At 41.2% G+C, this 27,751-nt stretch overlaps 1 protein-coding gene across 1 annotated transcript in view; it reads right to left on the bottom strand.

The window, feature by feature from the left end:
- Ac76E (adenylate cyclase type 2 Ac76E) overlaps positions 1 to 27,751 on the bottom strand; it is a 935,623-nt gene that overhangs the window by 612,754 nt on the left and 295,118 nt on the right. The gene's annotated exons all lie outside the window — the stretch shown is intronic.

Consider the following 27,751-nt stretch of genomic DNA (forward strand, 5'->3'; position numbering starts at 1 on the left):
TAAACATATAAGGTAATTAAACATGGCGCAGGGAGTGCGTGAATAGTTGCGGAGTGGAAGGGGGGACTCTTCCCGTGAGTACCCTGGATGCCTATTATCTGGACGGTTATTTCGAGCGATTCTTCCACATCGTCACGAAGACAGCGGCTCACAGTTATATCTTCCTGTGTTCTGATTGGACGCATCGTTAGTTTTTTCGCGTCATTGTTTTTCTGAAGGCTTTAGCGGGATACCTGTAATACGTAATAGCAGAAGTATTTCAGGATAAAATCGAGTAAATATAGCGTATTCTATTCTTTAATTCTACGAGGGCGATTCGAAATGTAAGGTCTCCTATATTTTTTCATGAAAAATCAGATTTATTCTCAACTTTGTGTACATCTTAGGAAAGGATGAGCATTTAGCTATTTTTCTACATAGCCGCCTTGATAATCAATCACTTTTTGCATCCTTGTAACCAGCTTTTTAATACCGGCGTCGTACCTTTCTCCCGCCGCGTCGCCAACTGCCAACTGACGACTGCTTCTTGCACTTCCTCGTCCATCCTCCAAGGGATTTTTTGAGAGCAAAAAACAAGTGGTACTCACTGGGGGCAACGTTCGGACGTTTTCCCCGGCCATCAAAAAACTCTCTTCACCACTTTCGCACGTTTTTGATGTCCATACACTTCTCAATGTACACTTCCACTACATGGCGACGAATTTATATCGCAAAAGCAGTCGCCAGTTGGCTTCCCGACGTGGAGGTAGAAAGGTAGCACCCCGGTATTAAAAAGCTGCTTACAAGGATGCAAAAAGTGATTGATCGTCAAGGCGGCTATGTAGAAAAATAGCCAAGTGCCCAACCTTTCCAACGATGTACGCAAAGTTGAGAATAAATTTGATTTTTTATGAAAGAAAAATAGGAGACCTTACTTTTCGATTCGCCCTCGTATATAACTTAAAGCATAATTTTTTGAAATGCTTATTTTATCTATATACTCTAAATGTTAACTTTAAATTGATTGTAGATTATATATCCGTAAAAATCATGCCTCGAAATAAAAATAATTTTTTGAAAAAATAAAATTTACACACACAAACTATTTTGAAGTACGAAAAGACATGCTAATTTAAATCTTTAACTTCTCCAACTCCACCCAGTTATGTGACCAGATATCACGACGGGGAGGGGGACTGATGTGTCATTGGACGTCAGTTTGACACCCCAATCTTCTCCAGCCATTGCTCCAGCATTCCATCGACCGTCCATTTTTTTATATTTTAAAAATTATATATATATACCCGGCAAGCCACGGTTATTGCGTCCAGGGTATGTGGCAGGGGGTGAATACACACCAGAATAATTTCATCCGAACATGACCCCACCGCGGTTGAAAAATTTTATTATCATCCCCTATCGTTCGAGGAAAAAATGGCATCTCAAATCTCTCTGTTCTACACTTAATCTCTCTAATTCTACTGGCATGATCTCTCCTACATTAGCACGATGGGGGTAATAATACATTTTCAGCATATAACTGATTAGAATTACCTTCCAATTTATGCAAGAGCTTCAATCTGTAATGGAACCTTCGCTCCGTGAGTGATTCCCATCCTAGCTCCTCTAATATTTTGGATACGCTTCTAAGTTTATCATAACAGCTTTTAACAAATCCAAACTCCTACACTGCACGTGATCCAATTCGGCAATCAATCCAACTTCTTGAGGATCCCATATACTTGCAGCATATTCTAAATGAGGTCTAACCAACGACGGATAACATTTCTCTTTGACCGTTTCATCCAATTTACCCAGTACTCTCCTGTTGAATCCTAATTTCTTGTTAGCTTGTCCACCCATTCCCCGTTTGTGTTTCACCCAGGAGAGATCGTGAGTGAAGGCAACGCCTAAGTACATTTAATCCAGTCTGCACATTCCATTTTGGTGTTCCAGAGGCGTCTTTGATCAAGAGATTATATTGATATACAGTTGCTTATAATTCGCACTAAACCTCTGTCTGCGTAAAATGCCCGCATAAGTGGTGTAGAATTGGAGGTTAGTTCTTATCCCTCGGCCGTCTGCAATTTTCAGGAAGACTAAAAGGCAAAAGATCGTAGCCATTACGGCGACGGGGCACCCGGAAAAACGCACGCGCCATCCGTTACTCTGCTGTTTCGCCGGCGTCGTTCATTCGACGGCCAACGGGTCGCTTCGCGTTGTCGGGCCAAGGGCAAATTGGGCTCGTCATTACGAACCCCTACGTTACGCCTTAATTACTTACGGTATTTCTACCGGAAAATTATCAAGTCCCGGTGTTTTATTTTACAAAGACGCAATTAATTCATGACGATAGGAAAAAGGTGCGATGGCTGCAGGTTAATTTTAGAGTCTACTTTCAATTCAATTGCAATCATATATAGATACAAATTAACTCAGAATCCAATTACACCACAATAAAACCGCCATTTTATGCCTTAAACATTACGTCACAATTGAAAATGACAGTGTTGAATGGTGGATGCGGATAGTAAAAAAATGTTTTTTTCGTGGAAATTGATAAAAATGAATTTTAGTCAACGGTAGCGATTTATACCACGTGGCGGATCAGTCTGTCAGTACTATTAATGTCAGTGGGTAAACTTTGCTAATTCCAGCTGCCCCTAGAGCCTTCGCATTAATTAGCGCCCGCGCCCTTTAACGAGTACGCGGAATAAATGGCAGAGGGGGTGGCAAGGGGTGGCGGGGGGTGGGAGGGAAAGCAGGTTGATGGGTTAATGATGTCCATTGCAAGACGAATGATCAGGTCGTATGTGATCAGCTTCTCGGCCAAAGGATTAAAATGAAGGCTATAGCGCCTTGGAGAACCATTCCGATAGGATGGGGACGGAAGTAAATCATATGAAAACGAAAGGAATGGGATTAAGAAGAAAGGGAAAGGTTAAGTAAAAATAAAGCTGAGAGTAAATTTAAATATTGTGAGTTAAACCTGGAGGACGTGAATTAAGAGTTTGTAGAAGATTTCAAATATGAATGCATTGCTTTACACTAAAATGAGTAAAGCGATAAAGGAATTAGAAAAAGAGCATCCTTTGGTGAAAGACAAGTACCTAAACTTCGGCTGCAAGTGGAGAACAAAAGAGCGAACTCTTTTATTTGCAATATAGTTTCAAAACTGGTCGTTCAATGAAGTTGATGAAGAAAGAGGAGGCTTTCTAGATTCGGTGTTGCCATGCACATTTACGGTCAATGAGGCACCTTCCCTTGCGTAAAAACGTTGCTTGGAGTCGCAAAAGCAAAAAATTGCTTAATTTCAAACACCGGGAGGATCTTAAAAAATGCACGACTGAAAATGAAGCAGCTGTTAGCAGGACAGGGCGAACGCATCAGACGCGTGTTTTAAATCCCAGACGAAGAGAGAGAATTTCCTGTTGAGATACGTGGGTTGCGCGGACATTAGGCATACTCAATCACATAGCTATTGAACCAGGAGGGCATGATTTCTCAGCTAACTTTTCGACATATTTATAAATCATCCTGAGGGCATCATTGCTCGTAGGTTAATGTAGGGGGCACACGATAAAAATCATTTTATTCCTCGATTCCCTTCATGAGTAAAGAAAACGTGGCTTCTAGAAATATTTTAAAGAGTGACGATTGGCCATGCTCCATTGCTTTCAATAATGGGAAGGTTCCACTAACGTATATAAAACGATGTCTTCAAGTACCTTGTACCATGACACTGTTTTCTCCTATCTTGGTGAAACGTCTTCATTCTTATATGAAACATAAACACAACAACTCCACAGTTCATTGTAAAACTGCTGCGTTACTCTTATCTATACCTAATATTAATTTTAACCAATGTGCAATGACAGCAATTCAGTAAACATAAGATATAAAAAACTCAAAACTTTTGAAATAAGCCAGTGAATTTTCTTTGGACCGAATTCCTTAACGAATCAATGCGGTATATTGTGGCACGATGAGGGATGCCTGCATGCATAGATGCACGGGAGCTTATCTAGTTGGGGAGGATAGAAAGCGAGGCAGAAAAGTAGGGCATCCTTCCAGACAATCCATCACGAGGAATGAGATGAATGGGAGGCTGATGAGGGCGCATTGGTCGATTATTCAGTCGGTGTTTCCTAGGGAGGGGGCGAAGGAAGTTGTTGGTCTTGTAATTCCCCCTTTCAAGGAAGAACCGCTCCCTCACTCAAGTGGACGGCCGAGATGAAAAGGTAATCGGATCAATATGTCCTGGAGACCTTGGGAACGAGGAAGACTGGGCAAGGTCGCCTCGAAACGGCACGCGGCCCCGATCCGCCCCAAATAGGTCGACGTGAGGGCTCTCGTGAAATTCACCGGCTCACCCATATTCCCGCTTAAATATTGGAAGAGCCCCAGACCGGCGAACGATGCGTCTGAAATCCTGCGTTCTTCTCCCACAACGGAGGTTCTCAAGAATAGTGCATCTAGCAAACTAAATACGAGGGTCATCCGGAAAGTAGTACCCGTTCGTGAAATAAAGACACAAAAGTAAATATTAACAAACATAAAAAATTTTATTTGAAAGAGGATACTTTAAACTACTTCTCAACATAATCTCCAAGCAAATTAAGGCATTTGTCATAACGTGTGACAAGTTTCTGTATTCCTGCTGCATAGTCCTTCGCCGCCAGCTCATTGAGATACGCGAGGGACCCATCTTGCACAAATTTTTGCATAATGCAGATGGTGTTTAACAATTTCATGAACAATTGTTCGAGAAACATTGGGAAAATGCTCACAGATGTCATCAATTGTGACGCGCCGATCGTTCCTCACGAATTCGTCAACTGAGCTCACCAGTTGGTCTGTAATGACAGACGGTCTCTCCGAACGCTCATCGTCGTGTGTGTTCCCCCTCCCCATGTTGAAGTTGCGACACCACCGCCGAACAGACGACTCGTCCATTACATTGTCTCCATACACCTCCTTTAATTGGCGATGAATATCACATGGGCGAACGTTTCTTGCATTGAGGAATTTAATCACTGCCCTCACTTCACAACTGGCGGCGTTCTCAATTTTTTTAAACATTGTAAACAATCACAGAAACAACACAGGCAATGCTAGCGTCACGCAACTTGGCTCAGAGAAGGCAGACAAGCCACTGAAGCTATCTGACCTCGTCCAGCGGCTACTCGCGTCGTCAGCACTTCATGCGGCACGAACGGGTACTACTTTCCGGATGACCCTCGTACTTAGAATGCTTATATTTTGCAATTTTTTGTAAGCCAAGGCTAAGGTGTGTGGCAGGGATGGAATACATACCCGACTAATTTGGACCCGAATATTTGTACCCCTACCGCGGTCGAACAATATTAGACGGCAACCACAACCCAAAAAATAAATATCCGTTTTGGGAACAGTGTATCCAAATTGTGTACTATATTACATACAAGGAACAGGTATGGAGATAAAATAGCACACCTGGTTCATATCAGACGTCGCGATTCTCGTGGAGAGAAGAAGTGAAAACGCATGAATGGTCGGCTTATGCAGGATGACAACGAAATCCGAAACGGCGGACGATACTCATTCGTGCAGTCTGTCTCAATCTTTCACAATTCACCAATCTCAATGTTAACCAAGATTTCCCCGCCCAACATGGAACAGATGATAAAGTTCAGAAACCAGATATATGCTCGAAAAGTGGGGACCACGTTCTAATATCTAAACTGGCGGGTCAGAAAACAGTTGTAGGCTGAAGAGGTTCTGCACGTGCATGGCCATCTATTAAATGATGGTTCCGAAACCAATGAAGTTAATGTTTAGATTCAGCAGTCGTTCAACGGCGCGAGTCAAGTCAAGATGAAAAATATCAGGGCTATCTCTACCAAAAAAAGAAATACCATCATTTACCATAACAAGATATCTAGGGCGACTGCCAAGAATGAATTTCGGAAAGCGCTAAGCTTATTCAATAGGAAAACATTAGCGGAAAATTTGAAAGAGAATCCAAAAGCATTTTGGTCAGACGTCAGAGAGCTTCACGGAAATAAGTGAACTGTTTATTCACTCAGAAATGATAAAGGTGAAAGAGTAACCAGCATTATCGAATAGGCTAACTTATTAAATTCCATCTTTCAAATTTTCTTCACTAAAGTCTCACCGAATACCTCCGATAGCTTACCAAATCGTGCCCGACAACCGATGCCTAAAATTGAAATCTCATGTAATGGAATAGAACGTTTGCTGAAAACATTAAGCCAGATAAATCACTCGGGCCCAGGTATTCACGTATATTTAAGGAAGTAACTTCGGAAGTTGCGTCGTATCTAGAGATCATATTTCGGTAGTCGCTGGTAGATCACAAGGTTCCCAGTGTTTGAAAAACGGCTTAATTTTCTAATACACCTTGTATTTTATTTTGTTATTGTTTTAGAAATTTCTTAACTACCAGTGAAATCGAATCGGGCACTCACCCTTTACATAGATTTCGGTCGCTAACGAGGTGTGGTAGCTTACAGGGCATAAAACATAAATAAAACGTTTTCTGGAAAAAATGAAGCATAATGAATCCTCCGGGCCCGATGAAACATCCGCTCACATGTTTAAGAATCTAGCGTCGGAATTTGCGCCGTATCTAGAAATCACAATCAAGTAGTTGCTGGTTTGACAAAGTATCTAATACTCTAAACTACTCGCAAAGCTAGAATCACATGGCATAGATTAAAATATCTGGGGTTGGAATAAAGACTTTTTGAATAATGGGGTACAAAGAGTAGTGATAGATGGAGTAGGCTCAAATGCAGTAGATGTTGCATAGGTGTTCCCCAAGGAAAGGTTATCGGACCTCTTCTATACCTACTTTACGTCAACGTCATTGACACCGTAGTCACTAGTAAGCTACGTTTATTTGCTGGCGATGTGGTGGTTTACCGAGGAATTCGTGATCCTGAGGACACAGCAGCTTTATCAGATGACCTTAATGCTAATCAACGCTGGCAAGACACTTGGCAATTATAATTAAACTTAAAAAAGTGCATAGTGACGAATTTTTGGAAAAGGAGCAATTCCCACCTGAACGCCTACTGCATCGGGAACACCGAAATGGAATGTGTAGACGCAATTAAATCCCTGGACGGTACCCTCACTCACGATATCTCCTGGGAGAAACATAAACGGGGAATATATGGACAAGCGAACAAAATATCAGGATGTTGGAAGACTATTGCGGAAATGTAATGAAAAGATCAAAGGGAAATGTTATATTTCGCTTGTTAGGCCTCATTTAGAATATGCTGCAAGTATATGGGATCCTTATGAAGTTGGATGGATTGCCGAATGGAATCACGTGCAGCGTAGAGGAGCCAGATTTGCAAAATGTTGCTATGATAAACTTAGTAGCTTATTGAAAATATTAGAGCAACTAGGCTGGGAATCACTCATGGAAAGAGGGTTAAATTACAGATTGAATCTCACGCATTAATTGGAAGGACATCCCTTAAGCAGTGACGTTGAGAATGCATTATTATCCCCATAGTACTACGGTTGGAGAGATCAGTCTAATAAAATGAGAGAGATTAAGCGTAGTGTAGATAGATTTAAGATGTCATTTATTCCACGAACGATAAGGGATCAGAATAACAATGTCCGACGGCGATGGGGTCATATTCCGGTCAAAATTAGTCTGTTTGGATTCACCCCCTGCCACACACCCTAGTGGTGGCTTAAAGGGTACTAAAAATAAATAAATAAGATTCCTCGGTAGAAAAGCTTCCGGCAAGCATAAATAATTTTTTTTTTCATTTTTTACACCTGACTCAAAAAATGACCCTCAGAATATGCACAAAAATATTACCCTACGTAGAGAGAGGATTCAAGCAGAAGGCCTATCCATATTTTTAACTACATTTAATGAAAGGGTAAATCACATGACGTAGTATGGGCTATAATGGGGTCGCGAATGAGAGTCAACTATTAAATGGTCTGTCGTGTAGTAATTAAAAAATCAAGCAATAGTATAGAAACATCAACTTGGAAGTTACTTTCGCAAGGAGGAGTGAGTTGACGAAAAGGACGTTGAGCAAGAATGTTAAAAAGAGACTCGTTAAAACTTAGTCATTGAGCGTGGTTTTGTATGGGTCGGAAACGTGGTCATTGAAGCAGGAGGATAGACGCAGATTGGAGACACTTGATATATCGTGGGTGTGGAGAAGGATGGGGAAGGTGTATCGGAAGGTTAGGAAAACAAATGAGAAAGGGCATGGTGGGCGAGGAGAGGGGATTGTGGGGAGAAATCATAAGGAGGCAGGAAAGGTGGACCCAGAGTATTTTAATTAACAACGGGATGTTGAGGACTGTGGTGGCGGGGAGAACGTGAGGCGAAAGAGGCAATGACAGGAATAGGATAGGGTTGTTGGATGGAATGAAGGGAAGAAGGAAGTACATGGAGATGAAGAAGGGTTTAGGGTAATGTTGGAATCTGGGTTTTGTTTTGTTAAAGGAGACAAGGGATTTGTCGTTGTACCTTGGTTTGGTAGCTTGTGTCCACCAAAAACCCACATCGTCCGGTAGATTACCGATAGTAATAATTTGGGCACAGTTTCTCAGTCCCTCTCGACCCTCGAACTCCTTCCCTGATGGATTCGTGGCACATTGCTCGGCAAACCACGTTCCGCAAACATCGGGAGAGGTCGCCTTTCCTAACGTGTTCTTTACGGGCGTCCCATCTATGATCCACTCCTCCACAAACACTCGAGAAATGAGGAGTTTGACTGAGGTAAACATTTAATAGCAAGTTACACACTTACTCCAAAGTAGCCCACGAGTGGTGCCCCTGCTTTCAGTTCTATTTAGGAGCCTCAGCCGCGCAAAATGTTAGCAGGCATGAAGAGTGATAATATTCAATGGATCGGGACAAACACTTTTAGAAAATTCTAATTTTTAGTCAGAGGGGATTATTTCATTTGATATCAAGTTTAACATTCTATTTAGTTCTATTATTTATAATGGTAACACTAAAATATCTTTTAGTAAAATAAAGAAAATTAGGGGATGAAGTTTTGAGAAAATATTTGACAGACAAAAGACACAACTTGTTAAGTTTTGTTTGGAGCAGAGGGCAATATTCTGCGACCCTTAGGATAAATTGACAAAGTTGCTTTTCAATTACAAAAAAATCATACTACTATATTTTTTTACCTTAATAAGGCACATCATTATGTTCCTAATGCTATACGAGTATCATAATCAACAGATTCAGGCGAGATGTGGTGGAAGTTCGTCATCATGAGAAAAACAAATTTGCACTTTTCCACAGATTTATTTGTAACGTTGAACGCGTTCATCGAACCATCTTCAAGTACAAGACAATATTCAAACATGTGAGACATCATATTTATACCGGTTTGAGGAAGGGAGGGGGGAAGGGGGAAGAAAAGAGTGAGGATTAAGGTAGGCGGGGAGAAAGAGGGAAATATGGAAAACCCATAGAAATAGGGAAACTAAAGAAATGGAGAGTGAAAAAGAGGGTGGGGGGGAGAGGCAAGCACTTGCGGTCATAATTGAGAGGGCGGTGGCAGGTAGCTGGTGTCCTGGCGGTAGGAAGGAGAGAAGAATAAAGAAGGTTTAAGCGGGAAGGGGACATGGAAGGGATAGAGGCAGAAGGGATTGAATCGAGCTCTTACGGCTAGTCGTATTGAATAAATGAAAAACTCCAATAGCCTCAAACAGTTTACCTTTCAAAACAAAGTACAAATGAGGTTAGTAGACTAACGTCACAATTCGAAGGAAGGGGTAAAGGGCAAAAAAGGATGAGAAAAATGAATACGAGTACGCGCATTGCGACCACACAGAGGCAGGTTGAGGGATGCGGTATAAGCGATTCTAAGGAGGGCATTATCAGTGAAGGGTTGTTCGACGCATTACGAGAGTGGAGGGTGGTGGGGGTATTCAGATGGGGAGTTCGCGAGGGGTGGCGTCAGTTGGAGAGAGGGAGTTCCACTGTTTGCTGTGGAAACGGGATCCCGAGGAGAGGAGATTGGTTTGTAAAAATATTGTCCTTCAAATTCATATTTAACTGTACAACTTCAAGTGGCTCTAAAATATCAAATATTTTGCTCTTATTTTCGTTGTGTAGAATCGTAGTATGGTCATAGATCTTCCCTCCTTCCTACCGCTAGGATACCAACAGCCTGTCGCAGTCCCCGCAATTATGACCTCAAGCGCTTATCTTCCCCCCCTCTTTTTACCTCTCAATTTTATTATTTTTTCTGGGTTTGCCATATTTCCCCTCTTTGTCCCCGCCTACCTCACTCCTCGCTCTTTTCCTCATTTCCCCCAGCCCACATCTTCAAACAGGTATAAATATGATGTATCACAAGTTGAATCTTGTGCTTGAAGACGATTCGATGAAGTGAAACGCGTCGCACGTTACAAATACATTTGTGGAAAAGTGCAAATTTTGTTATCCTCATTATATAATAATGCTCGCTTTTCCCTTATTTCGAGTAATCTTCTTTGAAGTATCCAAATCAACTGGAGGTAACGACGGCAATTACGGTCCGTTCATGACTAAGACTGGCAATGCGTCAAATGACGCTATGTTGATGACTATAACAAGAGAAATCAAATCAAGATGCACTCATTGGAAAGGAAATCAGAGCATGGAGAAGGCATTATCCCGTTCTTCATTTTAATTAGATTGAATATTGCTTAGTTAGTTGTAGTTATTATAGTACACTCCAAGCCACTGCTAGGATGTGTGGCAGGGGGTGACTACACACAAGACTAAATTTGTCTCCTCCCGCGGTCGAACAATGCTATTCCGATCCATTGCTTCCAACAAAGGAAATGACTAGACTACCCACGATGTTTCGAGAAATAAGTAAAAACAAAATGTCTCTTTAATCGAAGATATTCAACTTTTTCAAATTAAAACCATCTTCAGACGGCGGAAATCTGAAATACGAATACTCACTCTAATCCACCGACAGCCAGGTTAGATTTTCATTGCAGTCGTGGTTTTCCTTACCTGAAAAGAAGAAGTACTGAATTGGTTATATAATACAGAAATGCACATAAATAGGCAATTGTAAATAACGTTTATTAAAGAATACATTTGGAAGGATTTATTTTTAATTTTGGAGGACAAATATTTCGGATTATGGTCGTTTTCACCAATAAAATTTCTAGACGAGAGTTCTTGGATTCGTATCATTTGACATTGGTCTCCACGCAACCACAATATTAATTTGAAATTGGGCGCAATCCATTGACGAGTTTTACGTCAGCCGCTCTCATTTATTACACGAATAGAGGAGGACATTTCAAATCTTACGATATTCACACACTTCAGGTGCACCACAAAGTGATTTCATGCAAATTTAATTAGACAAAAAGAAAAAAATAGATTCAAGTATTGCAAAGCATTTTGATTGCTTGGATGCCGTATTAAACTCTCGATATGCCGAAACACCGAAATCAAGATTTGCATTTCAGTGCGGTGACAGTTGAACTTATGATACTGATATTACTGGTATTATGATACCCGTGCTGTCCTGTATCACTATACTAAATAACTGATCTTTATTAAGATTTGTCTTCGGGAACTTCACCAAAACGCGGTTGCTGCCATCACAAGTTCGATATCTTTACATTAAATCATGGCTAAACTACAGTGTGTGATGGCATCGTCCCTCTGAGATTATTACAATCGTGGTGTGATTTACCTTAAGAGCACCTATTTAAAGGAATATTTTAACAGACCTGATCAAAACCGCATTTAAAAAAAGCTTTTCTTGAGACAATTTATTTCCTGTAGAAAAAAATCGATTTCATTAGACTATTCATTAGCGTTGAAAAAAAAATAAATACCACCGTAGATTGAAATCACCACCGCGTTTATAAGTCCGCAAGATTATTCTGTCAACAAAGGCGTGGTGGCTAAACTCGCAATAAACCTTTGACTTGTGATCTTCCCGCAATAGCCATATAATAACCATACCCTTAGGGTAGGAGTGTTTTCTTCCCTCTGCCTTCTGCCATTGCCTAGGCAAATCTCGTTTTCAGGATATCAGCACCGCTGAAATATTACCAAGAATTTTGGAGGGGGTATTCCAAAGATCTGACATGTCTCCCTGATCGGCTCTCGAATACTCGAATCACAACAATATCTCCTCGCCATATCGTCAACTCAAATATTTAGTAAGCGAATTTCTTCACAAAAAGCCTATATCTACTCCTCAAGCCTCAACGCAGAAAGCTGGAGAAACTCGTTTTCAAACTGTTAAATGTTCGCTAAATGTTCAAACTCACAGTAATGACGCCATTACCCCGATAATGGCGACTCAATCTTTCTTCCTGGATGGGTTGAAACAATAAAATAGGTACTTATCTACTTTAATGTTCTACGGACTGCATTTCACCCCAGTTGTTGACACCTTTTTCTATTTGCACCAAAAAATTCATAAATGACATTTTGCATGCGACCGCTAATATTTACATCAGAGCATTAATTTTTAAGTAAATAATTTGCATGAACATTAATCATCGTAATTTATAAATTTTTATACACAAAAAATGGGGATGAAATAGTGAAGAACTATTGTAACGGCACGCCACACACTAACGGATAGATATATCTGTAAGGAAGCGTATGTATTTCTGTGGAAGACTTTATCAGCTATGAAATAGCAGGTTTTTGATTTACGGGTCCTGCAGTGTTTCTGCAATTCTCCCCACTCACTGCAGAAGACATTTTCAGACGCCTGCACCCAGGGGCGTATACCTGTATGTAGTTGACTTGGGTGAATGAGTGCTCAATAAAACGCTGCTGAAAATTAAGAAAGAATACAAGGCTATCTGATCCTCCGTCTCTAAAGATATTTCACACTCTATTGTCGTTGATTTTAACAAAGGAAGTCCCGTCGGCGGAATAAGAGGAATAAGTTCTATATAAAGCAGAATACTAGACATCATAGGCGGACGATACGACCAGAAGGAGTATTCGACCACATTGCCTGTATTTTGTCGTGATGCGTAACGTAGCTTGAATTACAATGGAGCGGCGAAAGATGTCGCAAATATATCAGCGTCTTGAGCACATATCGAGTGGCAGCAAAAAAGTATTTCAATGTCTTATTTCTCACTCCATCGGGAACACTCGAAGTTCTTACGCGAGGATCAATGGGAATCCATGGCATCGAGGAGAACCAAGGGATGAGTCAATTCTACCTTATGCGACGATAAGAGCGTCCTAGAATAACAATGAAGTACTAGGTTATTGCAAAACCCGCACAACACTCATGAGGGAAATCATGTTCATAAATGATTATGCGTAGGTACGGAGAAATAGTATGATGACGGTGGCGATGGGAGAGCATGGATAAGATGTGTGCGGAGGTTGGGTTTCAAGGGAAGGGAGGAAGATCCCTCTCTTGTGTGTCGCAAGACGGCGGGAGTTGTGGGGGTGTGGGGGAGAAGGGGGGTTTTCTTGAGAGCTACGTGAGCAGAATCGTGCTCAAGGGGTCCCTGGGAGCCATGGCAACGCAAAGAAACCCACATTGGAGGGGCACTCTTGTGAAGAGTCGGAGGGGGAATGGAAATAAACAGAGTATTCCTTGGATGCCCTTAAAAGAGGAGAAGACGCCGTACTCTGACTCGAAACCCTTTGCTCACACTCCAGGGAATAAAGAAAATTTTAACCCCACAGACACTGAACAACGCTCAAACAATGCAGCGCAGTCAACGTTAAGTGCGTGCGTCTACGATATAGAGAGGATATGGAAGGAAGTAAAGTGCTTCCAGTATAAGGGTCCTAAAAACGATGGCGCAGGAGACGCTCGTGACAAATGTTTGGATTTAAAATTGGTCACGAAAGTCAATTATCTCTCATATGGCATTAATCTTAAATTGTCAATTCTATTCTTAATTCCGAATCCTATAAGTCCAAATTTAGATATTATCCCTAAGGTACGTAATCAGATGCATCGACGCGTGCTAGCTATACGAGAAAATTAAACAGGAGTAAGAATTGTGCGTACATGTGGCCAGATATAAATGTTTGCTATTATTGATAGTCTGCCGCGTGAGGAAGATTCTGAATGGACACTGTTGATCATGGCCACATTTCCCAGAGCCGTCTGAAAAGATACCACTGCAATCAACTGTTCTTCAATTGCGAATGTTTTCTACCACCCTTAATTCTGTCCAACATGCCTATCCTTTGCTCCCGCCAACTTCGCTTGCCAGCGTCTCTCCTCCATCACATTCTTCAGCATTCCAACGACACTCAAAATACTCCTCTGCCGTGAATGGCGGGCTCGGTTCATTTCCAGCGCACCCTGGCTGCCACCTCACATCACCCCAGTGCTCTCCTACCCCTCGCCGTCATCCTATTCGTCGCCTTGAGGGTCATTGAGGCACTATTTGTAAAGGCCATCTTTCCTCATTCATACTTCGTATACGATATGTCCGTAACAAGAGAGTCTCTCCTATCTAGTACGAAGGTTGACCAGAAAGTAACAAACGTTTCGGCTTGGCGTGGCGGTGGGTCATTAGTAATAAATATCATTCATAATAAATGCCATTAATAATATATAACTTTAATATTATGGACATTTTATAATAATAATAATTATATTGCACTAATGGTCGTGGTAAACCTTTTGGGGGTTGCCAGCTGAAGCCTCTATTTGCACTCAGTTCTCAAATTAATATATATCTGCACTGGCATTCATCACTGTTCAACCGATGCTACCCCTTTGGTCCTTCTTCGACGCTGTAGCCGACGGAGATTGCCGTTGTGGCATTGATTGCGTTACAACTAAAATAGTTACAGCGTGGAATCGGTTGTGCACATCACCGAATGCCGGTATCATGCTTACCTTCAAATCGTCATAGTAAGCCAAGTGTAATGCTGTGCTGAAGCATGCACGATATACCTCGGCCTTTTTGATGAGTTCTGATAACCATTCATTGCTTAGGAAGTCCGCGTTGAATTCTCTTTCAATCCAATTGCTAAATGGCTTGCCTCAGGTGAATATGACATGCGAATAGATTATACAGTATTTTCCATTGTTGGCGCAAAGAGACTGCCCACTGCTCACATATATTCTCCATCATGCACGGATATTGGCATTCCCAATGGAATCAACCTCCTTTTTTACATAAATTGCCGTTGATTCATTATGATTTAATTCTATTTTTGACTCAGTTCTTGGATGGCTCCGTGATGTGGCCACTCGAATGCAAATCTAATTTCCACGAAGAATGGAATTTCGCTGCCCATAAATCCATATTTCGATTTCCTACGCAGTTTGGACTTGTGCCACAAGGCTTGCAGTCACAAGTTAAACTTTATCGCTCGCTAATTATACACACACCTTGATTGAAAATATATTAATCATAATATTTTAAAATCCACACAAAAATGTATCCAATCATGTTTCCCTTTAACGTAAAGAAACTCTCGTCGACGAAAGAAGAACTATTAATCAATTTTAATTGCTTTAATTCCAACGCGGATCCTTAATTTTTGTGACGCTGGATGTAGCAATTGTACGTTTACATCATTATTATTATTAGGTAATCTACCAGTTAACGTAGTTTTTTGGATGGACACAGCTCCTAAATAAATATTTTGCGACTCATAGCAAAACATCTACATCAGGTCCCTCTTCATTTCTGAGTACTTTTTTCCTACCTTCATCCCATCCAAAATTCCTATCCTGTTCCTTCCCTTTCCTCGTTTGCCAAACATTCTACCCTCTATCACAGTCTTCAACATCCCACTGCCGGTCAATACACCCTTCATCGGCTTTCCCTGCCTCCATAGGATTTCTCCAAACAAACCTCTCTCTTCGCCCACCAAACCAAGTACTTCCTCATTTGTTTTCTTCTTTGTCCATTTCACCTTCTCCATTCTTCTCCACACCCACATTTCAAAAGCCTCCAATCTACATCTATCCTCCTGCTTCAATGACCACTTTTCCGCACCGTACATAGCTACACTCCATATCCAAGTTATTACTAGTCTTTTCTTAACATCCTTACTCAACGTCCGCGTCATCAACTCCCTCCTCGTGAAAGCCTCTTTGCCTAGCTCAATTCTTCTCCTTACGTCCCTACTACTTTGACAGTGTTGGTCGAAAACACTTCCGAGATACGTAAACTGTTCTACCTGCTCTAGATTTTTCCCTCCTGTTCTAATGATAAGCGTAGCCTTTTTCTTTCTAGAAAATCGCATAACCTTCGTTTTATTAATATTGATTCTCATCCCATACCTGTGGCACTTAATTTCCAATTCACTAAGCAATGCTTGCAGCCCCTTGGCTGACTAACAAACTAAAGCTTGGTCATCAGCAAACCTAACTGATTTCACGCATTCCCCGCCCACTTTCATTCCTACCTTGAGTTCTTCCCATGCCTCTTTAATCATTTCCTCTTGTTACAGGTTGAACAGCAACGGTGATAATAGGCAACCCTGCCTTACACCTCTTCCTAACACGCACCTCGCACCTGAGCAGTCTGAGACATGTACAGGTTGCGGATTAGCCTCCTTTCCCTCCAATCTATTCCTATTTTCTGCAATATACCCATTAATTTTTCCCAATTCACTCTATCAAACGCTTTTTCGAAATCTACGAAACAGGCAAATACCTCCCGGTTGTGTTCTATATTCCTCTCGATAAATAATCTCATTACTGCAATGACATCACGCGTACATCTCGTACTTCTCGCGTACCTAGAAATGTTGTCTACCACCACGGTCTCATTTGATTTCATCTCCCTTAATGCCCTTTCTGTCTCATCGTCGATGCCTGGACCTAAGCTATCTTCCTCTACGTCATTTTCCTTGCCGTGGAAGTGGATAACATTCCCGCGGAACTATTGAAATGTTTAGGCAAATGTGGGAGGAAGAGGTTATATGGGCTGATTCGTAGTATTTATGAGGAAGGAATCTGGCCGGAAGACTTTGTGAGATCAGTTTTAGTTCCTATTCCGAAAAAGGTAAAGGCTACATCATGTGAGGACTATAGGACAATAAGTTTGACATCTCACGCAGTTAAAGTTGTTCTCAGGATCATAAACCAAAGGATAGAGAGTAGGGCAAACGATTACTTAGGGGATAATCAGTTTGGGTTTAGGAAGGGAGAGGTGCGCGTATTGCCATTGCAGTAATGAGATTATTAATCAAGAGGAATATAGAATACAACCAGGCCTGGCTAGGCCATTCGCCTGTTTCGTAAATTTCGAAAAAGCGTTTAACAGAGTGAATCGGGGAAAACTAATGAGTACATTGCATAAAATAGGAATAGATTGGAGGGAAAGGAGGCTAATCCGCAACCTGTACATGTCTCAGACTGCTCAGGTGCGAGCGGGGAACGGGTCCAGATGGGCAGTATTAGGAAGAGGTGTAAGGCAGGGTTGCCCATAATCACCATTGCAATTTTTTTCCCAAACGCGTTCTATATAACTTTGATTAACTCTAATATGTCATTGTTACATAGTAATTTATATTTATCATTCCACCTTCATTAAAAAAAACATATACTCAACATTCCCAGACATTGAGTACATAACTAGCTCGCATTCTACTACAAACTGATGGAGTCATACAAATGTTAACAGCGACATTTATAAATAAAAGGTTAAAATGCATTAAAAATGTATGTAAATACGTAAAAGGGTGAGGTAAGTTAAGTGTAAGGGTAAAACAAAAAGCTAATACCATATGAATTATAGGGTATTCGTTGGAATGAAATCAATATAAGACTTAATATTTTACTGTAACCTCTTCGTGAAGCCCTAAATATGCCTTCTTTATACTTAATGCAATTATAATTTCTACGCACTCATTACTCACGCATTACACGAACAAAGGGTTTCCAGAGTAAATCTCAAATAAAGGCGTCTTTGCAGTCGATAATTCTGGGTGTCGGAGGAGAAGAGGCATCTATATTGAAGGCAGTTAGCAGGCGTTTCATTTTTGGCTGCCTTTTCGAAAGAGACGGAGGGAGAACAATGGAGGAACGAGTGGACTCAAAGAGAAAACGATTGCCGCTCGATTGGCGCAAGGAGAGGCACCGAAAGCAAATATTTGGAAGAGAAGACGTCGGCTGCCAGCGAGCAAATCCCCATCCTCGCGCAGACCCTGACTGACTGACTAGCTTACTGGGAGTCGACCGCTCACTCCCGCACCCCTGCGACCAAGAGAATCCGCCTACTTACGAGGCGTCAGTAGGGAAGGCAAGGCGCCTCTCAAGACAGGCGCCAACGGTTCGATGAATAGAAAGGGTATGGAGAGCTTCATTGGACAGTAAACCAATTGAGAAAGGTTCGTAATCAAAGCATTAGTCTTCCTTCAGGTAATCAAAATGTTTAAGACCTCTGTGACATCGGCTATCGGTCCAAAACATGTCTTCAGGTAAACGATACGCATCTTTGGAATAACGCACAGTCTGGAGACTCGGATAGAAATCATTTCCATCAAACATTAAATTTTCAAACGGAAACATTTTTATTCAGAAACGAAATATGCGAATATGAAGGATGGGATTGAAAAATAATATGACCGGTTCACTAAAAAAGAACTGAAAGAAAAGTGAAACTTTTAAAATATTATTGTGAAATTGAATCATGCCTTTATTTTAAGGTTTTGTTGTGAGCGGGCGTTGGAAGCGCGGCGGTGGTCCATCCAATCACCGCAATGTGATCGCGCATACGTGCGTGCGTCAATACCGCTTTCTCTGATTGGTTGAGCCACGGGTGGAACGAAGGACGGACCCCACGCGGACGTGGAAGCTCAAAACAGAACAAGGGAAAGCGTTCAAGCGCTCACGCAACGGTTCACCAAATCAGGGCGAGGAATTCACGCAACGCCGCGGGCATGTCTATATCTACATTATGAATTTGGTTAAATGCAAAATTTACTCGAATATTTTAAAAATCAAATCGCAAGTTCTGATCCTCTTATCTTAAATTAAAATCTAGAATTCCCAATTCTATTTTTAAAATGAATGATTGAAATAATTGATAGCAATGCATCCATTTCAATATTTTTATTACCTTTTAAACAGCTAGTAGTCCTACATTATTCTTAAGCGCAAATTTTCATTATTAAACATTTAAAAAATAAAAAGACCCGTGTGACTCACTTTATTGATCATTGATTTCATTACGCATTAACTTGATTAGATAACAATTCCATCGTGTTCACTTCCATCAATGGATTTATGGTTTCTGTTGACGCATGCTGTGCGCCTCTAAGCGTGTTAAACCACAGATACATATACGTGCTTTTGATGAGATTTTGATCATGCCTCAATTTTTGCATACATAAAATGGAATCCCAATTAGTTACATCGAAATAAAAGTCAAACGAAAGACGTCCGGACGCAGCTAGGGGTCTCGCCTGCAACCTTAGAGGCCGTGGGTTCGACGTCCGGCTAAGTGGGTTTTCCTCCACCGAGGGCTCGTGTTTTTGTAATTGTCTTGAAATGCAATGCAATAGGGGTTTGAGCGCTTTAGCAGAGGGATACAGCCATCGGAATATTTCACCACATTTTCGGATGTTACTCGACTAAGAGTCTCCGTTCGCCTGTTTTATTAAACGGTAGTCTACCGTTAAATGTAGTTTTTGGATGGAAACAGACTGAATGCACCCATTTTCGCTAGTCTCGTAACAACAGGCCACAACCCAACATCCGTCACTACAATAAGCCCCTTTTCATCTCCGTATACTTCCTTCATTCCATCCAAGATCCCTATCCTATCCCTGCCCCTTCATCTCTTCCCTAACATTCTCCCCTCCATTACAGTCTTCAACATCCCACTGCCGATCAATGAGCTTTTCATCCATTTTTCCTGCCTCAATCAACCCCCTCTCCTCGCCCACCATACTTGCACCCACTTCCTCTTTTGTTTTCCTTTCGGTCTATTTCACCTTCTCCATCCTCCTAACGGTTCTATTTCGAGAGCCTTTCCACGCCTATCATCCTGCTTTAATGTCGATGTTTCCGGGTCGTACATAACTACGCTCCATGTCACAGTTGGGACGAGCCTTTTCTTAACGTCCTTACTGTCCTTAATGCCCCTGTCATCGATTGCCTTCCCTTTCCTTGTGATTGAGGATAATGCTCTTTAAACTAATGAAACGAAACTTTTAACAAAAGATAAACCTTTGTCCTTTATATATATATATATATATATATATATATATATATATATATATATATATATATATATATATATATATATATATAAATATTTCCACTCACATATATACACACACACATATACACCTACACACATGTATGCATATATACACATAATTACTTTGTTTTCGTTCTCTATTTGCCGTGCGAATAAACAAAAAAATGCAGTACGCTCACATTTTTTGTATAACTCCAATGTATCCGATATTACTCACATTTTATTACCAAAGCTTCAATTGCTTTAATATAATACATTATATTGCAGATTGGCTTACTGAAGCTAAGGAATCCCTAAATGAATTCTCGATGGTGGAGTACCCACGTGGTAAAATTATGTACACCGAAAGGAGTGAAGTTGAGGCGATAATTAAAGAAGCGGTATTCTGAAGTAATGCCGTGGGAGATTAATTCGCTCACGGACCTTTATCTCTACCCCTATGTCCCAATCCTCATACTCATAATTGCGCACAAGTTTCAATTTATTGGCGATTCGACTGAATGGCGCGTAAGCACCACTCACTATATGGCCTCCATTTTAAGCAGAATCGAATCATCATTAATGCTAATGGACGCAGAAAGAACGACGGACGGAAATTACGGACGCGTTTCTGGGCCGATGGGTGGGCAACAACCACTGGACGATATTCGGACAAGTTTCCAATGAAGGCCATGAGCGGGATGTCGAATGCGTGGATGCGCTGGGGCTGGATCCAACCCTCGGTCCAACAAGTCCATCTCTCTCACAAATCATTTCTTTTAAAGGTCGAGCAACCGAAACGAAATCATACTAATTTTACATCCATAACTCACTTGAAGAAGAAAGAATATCAAATGCGAGCAAATCATTACTCGTGAGTCTCAAAGCATCGAAAGCCTGTCAATAAGCCAAACAATATTGGAAAATTAAAAATACAATAACGTGATCTGCTTGGGGTTTCAAAAGGAAAGTGAACAGATCGCTTGGGGCCAGCGTCTCCCGCCTCGAACGAGCCTCCTGGGACGGCGAGAGTGGATAAGGAACCCGAGTGTCCGTCACGGAGGACGCTAAAGAGTTGACCCTGCGCGCACATCGTCAAAATGATTTTCGGCCCGCCCCCTCCGGGTCCCCCGACCCCTTGACCTTCGCCCTTTTCCCCGGATTCTCTTCCCTTCCCCCGATGCACCCTCGGGTCCCAAGGGCGTCACCCATGGCCTCACGCCTCACTTCCCAACCTTAACACCGATTACAACCCTTCCACGCACGTCAGGCTAGTTCATCTGCAAACCATGACGGAGCCAATGATGCAGGTAATTTATTCCAAAATTCAATCTCCACAAATATGATCATTTCAGCTCTGTGGTCGATTTTATGCGATAATCGTAAATCCATCAACTGTCAAATTATCTATGAAAAATTTGAAATCGGAGCAGGAATTATCGATTATTATTCATGCCAACTTGTACCAGCATTTTAAGCCTTGCATGAAAATATTCTAAAATGCTTTTCTGAGTGGAATTGCATTTAATGAGCATTGGAAATCATATATGCTTGAGGACAATAATTTTAAGGTTGTCATATATCCAACACCGCTTCAATATCCAGTGTGGATTGGCTTGTCTCTTTAAATGGCGTACCCAACATTCTGCTCTTCATCACAGTCTTAGGCATCTTATTAAAATCGCTATTTCTGCGTCATCCACTTTTCCTTCGCTTCCACTCTCCTTTTCCGCTTCGTTTGCGCTCTTTGCCGTCAGTATATTTTATCTATCTTCTCCAGACCCGCATTGCTCGAAGATTTGAAACTTTCAACATGCGGGTGTGGTGATCATCTCGTCTCAAAGCCCAACTCACAATCATATACAGTTTCCAAACATGGATGATGCAATGCTTAAAAGCAAGGATATTTCACAACGATGAGAATATTAAGTGCTAAATACATTCAATTTCATCGATGATGTGCTAATTAACCTAATATTCACCCTATATTTAAAATATAAATACGCGGTGAATTGCGAAAACTCACAATTAAGTAAGGGAAGTAGACATTTTTGCACCGTAGTGCAGTAACCTGCTACATCGTACCGTGAACAAGAATTGGGCAGTGATTTCGACGCTGCCAGACAAGCGTGGTGGCGGTTGAAATATGAGTAAAAATTCGCTGTAGTAAATGACATTATGCATAACTAAATTTAAAAGGCTATTTTTCTCTCGCAGAGGGGCGGATCATGGCAAGGAAAGTCAATCGCTTAGATATTGCTGATCCAAGTTTGGATCATCGATAATATAGTACGAGGTCTTCGTACACGATAGTCGGATGTGGAGATTATTTTTCCGAGCGGGCATTAGTACAATTTTGGGCAAACCAGAGTCAGTTCGACAAGAACAAGTTTAAATAATAAGTGTTATGAACTACGACTAGACCCCCGATGTTAATTCGTAATCTGTAAATAATAAAACAGAAAATAATACGATGCGGAAATATAAGGAATGCCTGTGTGTGTGCATATATATATATATATATATATATATATATATATATATATATATATACACACGAGTATATATACATATATATATACATATATATATATATATATGTATATAAAAATATGATTCAAATCCCAGCCAAGGAAATATTTTTACGCTCGTGATTTGCCAGATTCTACCCTCCCCACCTCTCGTGTCTTCTTCCTTTATATGCTCTTTTCCTAACCATTTTCCTTATATCTGTTTCCTTGTTAATGAATATATATATAGATGTATATATATATAGATATATATATATATCTACATATATATACATACATATATATATATATATATATATATATATATATATATATATATATATATATATATATATATATATATATATATATATATATATATATATATATATATATATATATATATATATATATATATATATATATATATACATACATACATACATACGAGGGTTATCCGGAAAGTAGTACCCGTTCGTGCCGCATGAAGTGCTGACGACGCGAGTAGCCGCTGGACGAGGTCAGATAGCTTCAGTGGCTTGTCTGCCTTCTCTGAGCCAAGTTGCGTGACGCTAGCATTGCCTGTGTTGTTTCTGTGATTGTTTACAATGTTTAAAAAAATTGAGAACGCCGCCAGTTGTGAAGTGAGGGCAGTGATTAAATTCCTCAATGCAAGAAACGTTCGCCCATGTGATATTCATCGCCAATTAAAGGAGGTGTATGGAGACAATGTAATGGACGAGTCGTCTGTTCGGCGGTGGTGTCGCAACTTCAACATGGGGAGGGGGAACACACACGACGATGAGCGTTCGGGGAGACCGTCTGTCATTACAGACCAACTGGTGAGCTCAGTTGACGAATTCGTGAGGAACGATCGGCGCGTCACAATTGATGACATCTGTGAGCATTTTCCCAATGTTTCTCGAACAATTGTTCATGAAATTGTTAAACACCATCTGCATTATGCAAAAATTTGTGCAAGATGGGTCCCTCGCGTATCTCAATGAGCTGGCGGCGAAGGACTATGCAGCAGGAATACAGAAACTTGTCACACGTTATGACAAATGCCTTAATTTGCTTGGAGATTATGTTGAGAAGTAGTTTAAAGTATCCTCTTTCAAATAAAATTTTTTATGTTTGTTAATATTTATTTTTGTGTCTTTATTTCACGAACGGGTACTACTTTCCGGATGACCCTCGTATATATATATATATCTACATATATATATATCTACATATATATATCTACATATATATATATATACATACACATAATATGTTTATTTATACATATACACAGGTGTATATAGTATGTATACATAATAGGTGTGGACGCAAATGCGTCAGAATCATGAAAGAGCGACAGCCATCACCGTGTCCTTAATCAACCATCCCACCGAGTAAAATCTCATCCAAACCTCCGACGCAGCCTCTTCAACGCCATCATCCTAGGAAATGCATCTACCTAAGTACATGCATTCGATGTATATGCATTCGACCCGTGGATATTTATTAAATATTGAATTGTTCATGATGCATAGAAATGGGCTCGTAGCTTTTGGAAACATCGTGTAATATCCAAAATATCGTCCAGAGCATCATGACGTCATCAAATTGATCACGACGTCCAACATTGGCGATACCATATCTTTAAATATGGAATATTTTGTCATATCGAAAAATTTTGCACGATATTTGCCACAACCTGTGACAATTTTGCCTGATATTCGACCGTATTGCCCGCGATACCATACGGTATCAAACTATATTGGTGTACCTATTCCACATAGTCAATGTCGTCACACCGAGGACAGTTGTCGACCCTTGATCGTTCATGAACATTGCCCATTCCAGGGTCGATATTTAAAAAATAGCAACACTGCCACTCTATCGCCATATACGGCGCAGCATTCCCATCTCCGCCGCCCCCTCGGCCCCAAACTCTGCCCCCAACTCCAACTCCCAACCGAAAAGAATAAAATAGATTTAGCCAGCCGCCCCCGATGGCGGGAGGGTTCCTGAGAAGGGGGAGGAGGAGGCAGGGATGGGGGTTGGGGGAATCCAAGCTAAAGGGGAGGAGAGGAGGGGGGAGGGAATCTCGACTTAAGCAGTACATATTCACGCATAAATATTCTGGCTCTGAAGATTTTCTCTCTCTCTGAAGGGAATATGAGATGAGATGGGTTTTTTGGTTGGAAGGAAGGGAATAAAAAAATATGCGTCGGAGAATGTGTGCGGAGGGTGGGGTGAGGAGAGGGTGTCGGGTGAGAGAATGTGGAAATACTTTCCCCCTTTCTCCCCCCCTCCCTCCTTCCCCTCCCTCTCTCCTCCTGAGAGGGACTTCCGTTTTATTTCCGCCGTCGCGGGGAGCTCAGGATTGCGAGCCGGGGCGAATAAAAGGGAACGCGGTCTGCGTAATCTGTACGGACCCCCGCAATCTCACGTGCGGGTGGGGCGATGCGATCGCGCGAGGCGACCTTCGATTGCTTCTTTCCCTCCTCCATCCCCTCCCTCTTCACCCCTCGAAAGCCTTTCTCCGCTAAGCAGCGGCGAATGAATGATACTACGACCCCCGACGGAACGATTTCCCTAATGCATTCGCCCACTTTATGATTGCGGAAACTGCGCCGGGCAGCATTATTTCAAATGGAGACGCACTCGAGGGGTTAGTGGAATGTGCGTATCTCACTACACTCATTCGCTCGGCCATGAGTTCCCTTCACCATATTATCCTCCGCAAGGGTTCGCATATTTTCCATCCGCTATAGCCTTACTTTATACACGAGAGGAGAACGCGATCCCTCGTCCCTATTTTCATTTAAACGATACATGAAATGCACGACATTGATATCGAGTGAATATGCTTCATCATTGGTCGTTCAATCCTAAGATTGATTGACTGCAGCCCTCCATCCCACTCTATCTGATGCTATTTGGCTTACTTCATCGTATTTTTTGTTATGTACTTTCTTCTTTACTGGTCTCTCGGCCTTCATCTTTAGTGAATAGCGTATGAATAACAATAAATGTAGAGCACTAACATCTGTTGGAATGTCACAAGCCTCTTGGACACCAAAGTTACCCGAAAAGGAACAGGGGTTCTATGCTGCCGAGGTTAGAAAGTTAATCTGATCTGAACGGACCAAAGCTAAAATGCGCGAATCTGTCTTTCACACCTCAATCGCCTATACCCGCATAAGCAAGATTGTCGCGATCATTAAAACCTCAAACAAATGTCATTTACAAGTACAATAATAATGATAATAATGGCAGGCGCAAATCCCGATCCAAAGAACCATATGTTTTCATTACAATTAACGCATTGTAGATGCGAAGATGACGAATGGGGTTCCGAAGGAATTTGGTTGGGTACATCCCTGGCATTATTGTACCAACGCATTCAAGATGAGATCTATAATCACTTTGGCACCGGTTAGAGAAATTCTTTCCTGTGAATGTTAGCTAGGCCTACGATATCACAAACGACCTGAACGCTCGGAAAGAGCGTGTCAAAAACATTAATATTTCTGTAAAGAACTATGAAACTCATTTCTCCACATATCGTCCATAGTTATTCCCTAAGGAAAATAGGCTTTAGCTTTTCTTGAACACAAGGTATGAATAGTTGGATTCACGATTTAGGTATTAATTTAATGTTTACGTGGTAATTCAAATATTTTTCAAGAACTGAATATTTTTTCGGTCAAGCATAACTTTTCCTTGATTAAATTTTCGATATTTTAATGAACGTTATCCTAAAGTCCTTCAACGATGAAGTTAATGCGATCCACATTCACGGAATTGTCGGAGCGAAATTCACAATCAGACCCAGCTTTCTCAGACTCGACTCACACAACTCAAACCCCATGCATATGGGCCAAGCAATTGGTTCTGTGATCGAAAACCAATTCTTCCGTCGTTAAACCCATTTTTAACAGCTTTTATTCGGAGATCTTCCTTGCGGATCTTAACCCTTCTATTAACACTATTTACCAAGCTGTAGTCAGTGTGGCAATCAAAAATTTAATTGATACAAGGTATGAAATACGGCCGATTGGGCTGAGTCTCGCAGTTGCCAGGACTTATTTTCGTGATGGTGTCCATTCTAAAAGGTCTTGGGAATATTAATGGAAGTGCTTTAACGTGACAGCATCATTTACTGGCCGCCCCACTGGGGTCGGACGCCATTGCAGCCGCCTCACTGAGGAACAGACGCTGCGTAGACTACCTTTCGTCTGGCTCCTAACCTTCGACCTATCTGGCATGGGTGACCCTACTAGGAGCAATTATTATTACTCCCGCCAGCACAGCTCTAGGGGTCATTGGAACGCACAAGCCCTTCCACCATCTCAAGGTCGTAGCCCATCGGAGAGATAATGACTCCCATATATTATGGTACCCATATGAGATGGGGCATATGGGAAGGCAAAAAAGGAACTACGAGGTATATACTTAGCGAGCGAGATATATACTTAGAAAGTTCAAGAGGTCAAATTTAGTAACGGATATATAGGGATTTCTGAAAAGGGAGAGTTTTTAAAATTGAAGAAAAAGGAGTGAGTTGGGTGCGTTATACAGAATAGTATAAAATAACGAAGCGAATAAAAAATTATGGAAGAAGACAGAAACTGGTAGGATAAAGTACTGGGCAATAGTCTTTAATTGTCGGTGATTATTATATTATTTCATTTTTAAAATATTGTTCGGTACGTTATGCGATTGGCTTGAGAAGTTGTAAAAGTGTGCTGTGTCATCACGGTGCATGAATTTGGAAGGGGAAAGATGCGGAAAAGTGTGTGATGTTGCTTTGTACGGTGTGATCCTGGGCTGTATATGATGGTACGATTCGGGCTTACAAGAATATTTAAGTGCCATTGTTTTTAGATAAATTTCGTTTCATATGTGTTCTTCTTGTGTATTATGAAAGTGAATACTACACGGTTGTCACCCGGCCATTTATCTAATCAACCGTAAGGAAGAAGAGGTCGATAGGATATACAATCAGTTAGAGGACATAATCGCCTGTGTTCCTGCTGGGAAACGTTTAATAGTGATGGGGGATTGGAATGCGACGGGAG

Source organism: Hetaerina americana, unplaced genomic scaffold (genome assembly GCF_022747635.1).
Source record: "Hetaerina americana unplaced genomic scaffold, ioHetAmer1.1.p SCAF_7, whole genome shotgun sequence".
NCBI lineage: Eukaryota > Metazoa > Arthropoda > Insecta > Odonata > Calopterygidae > Hetaerina > Hetaerina americana.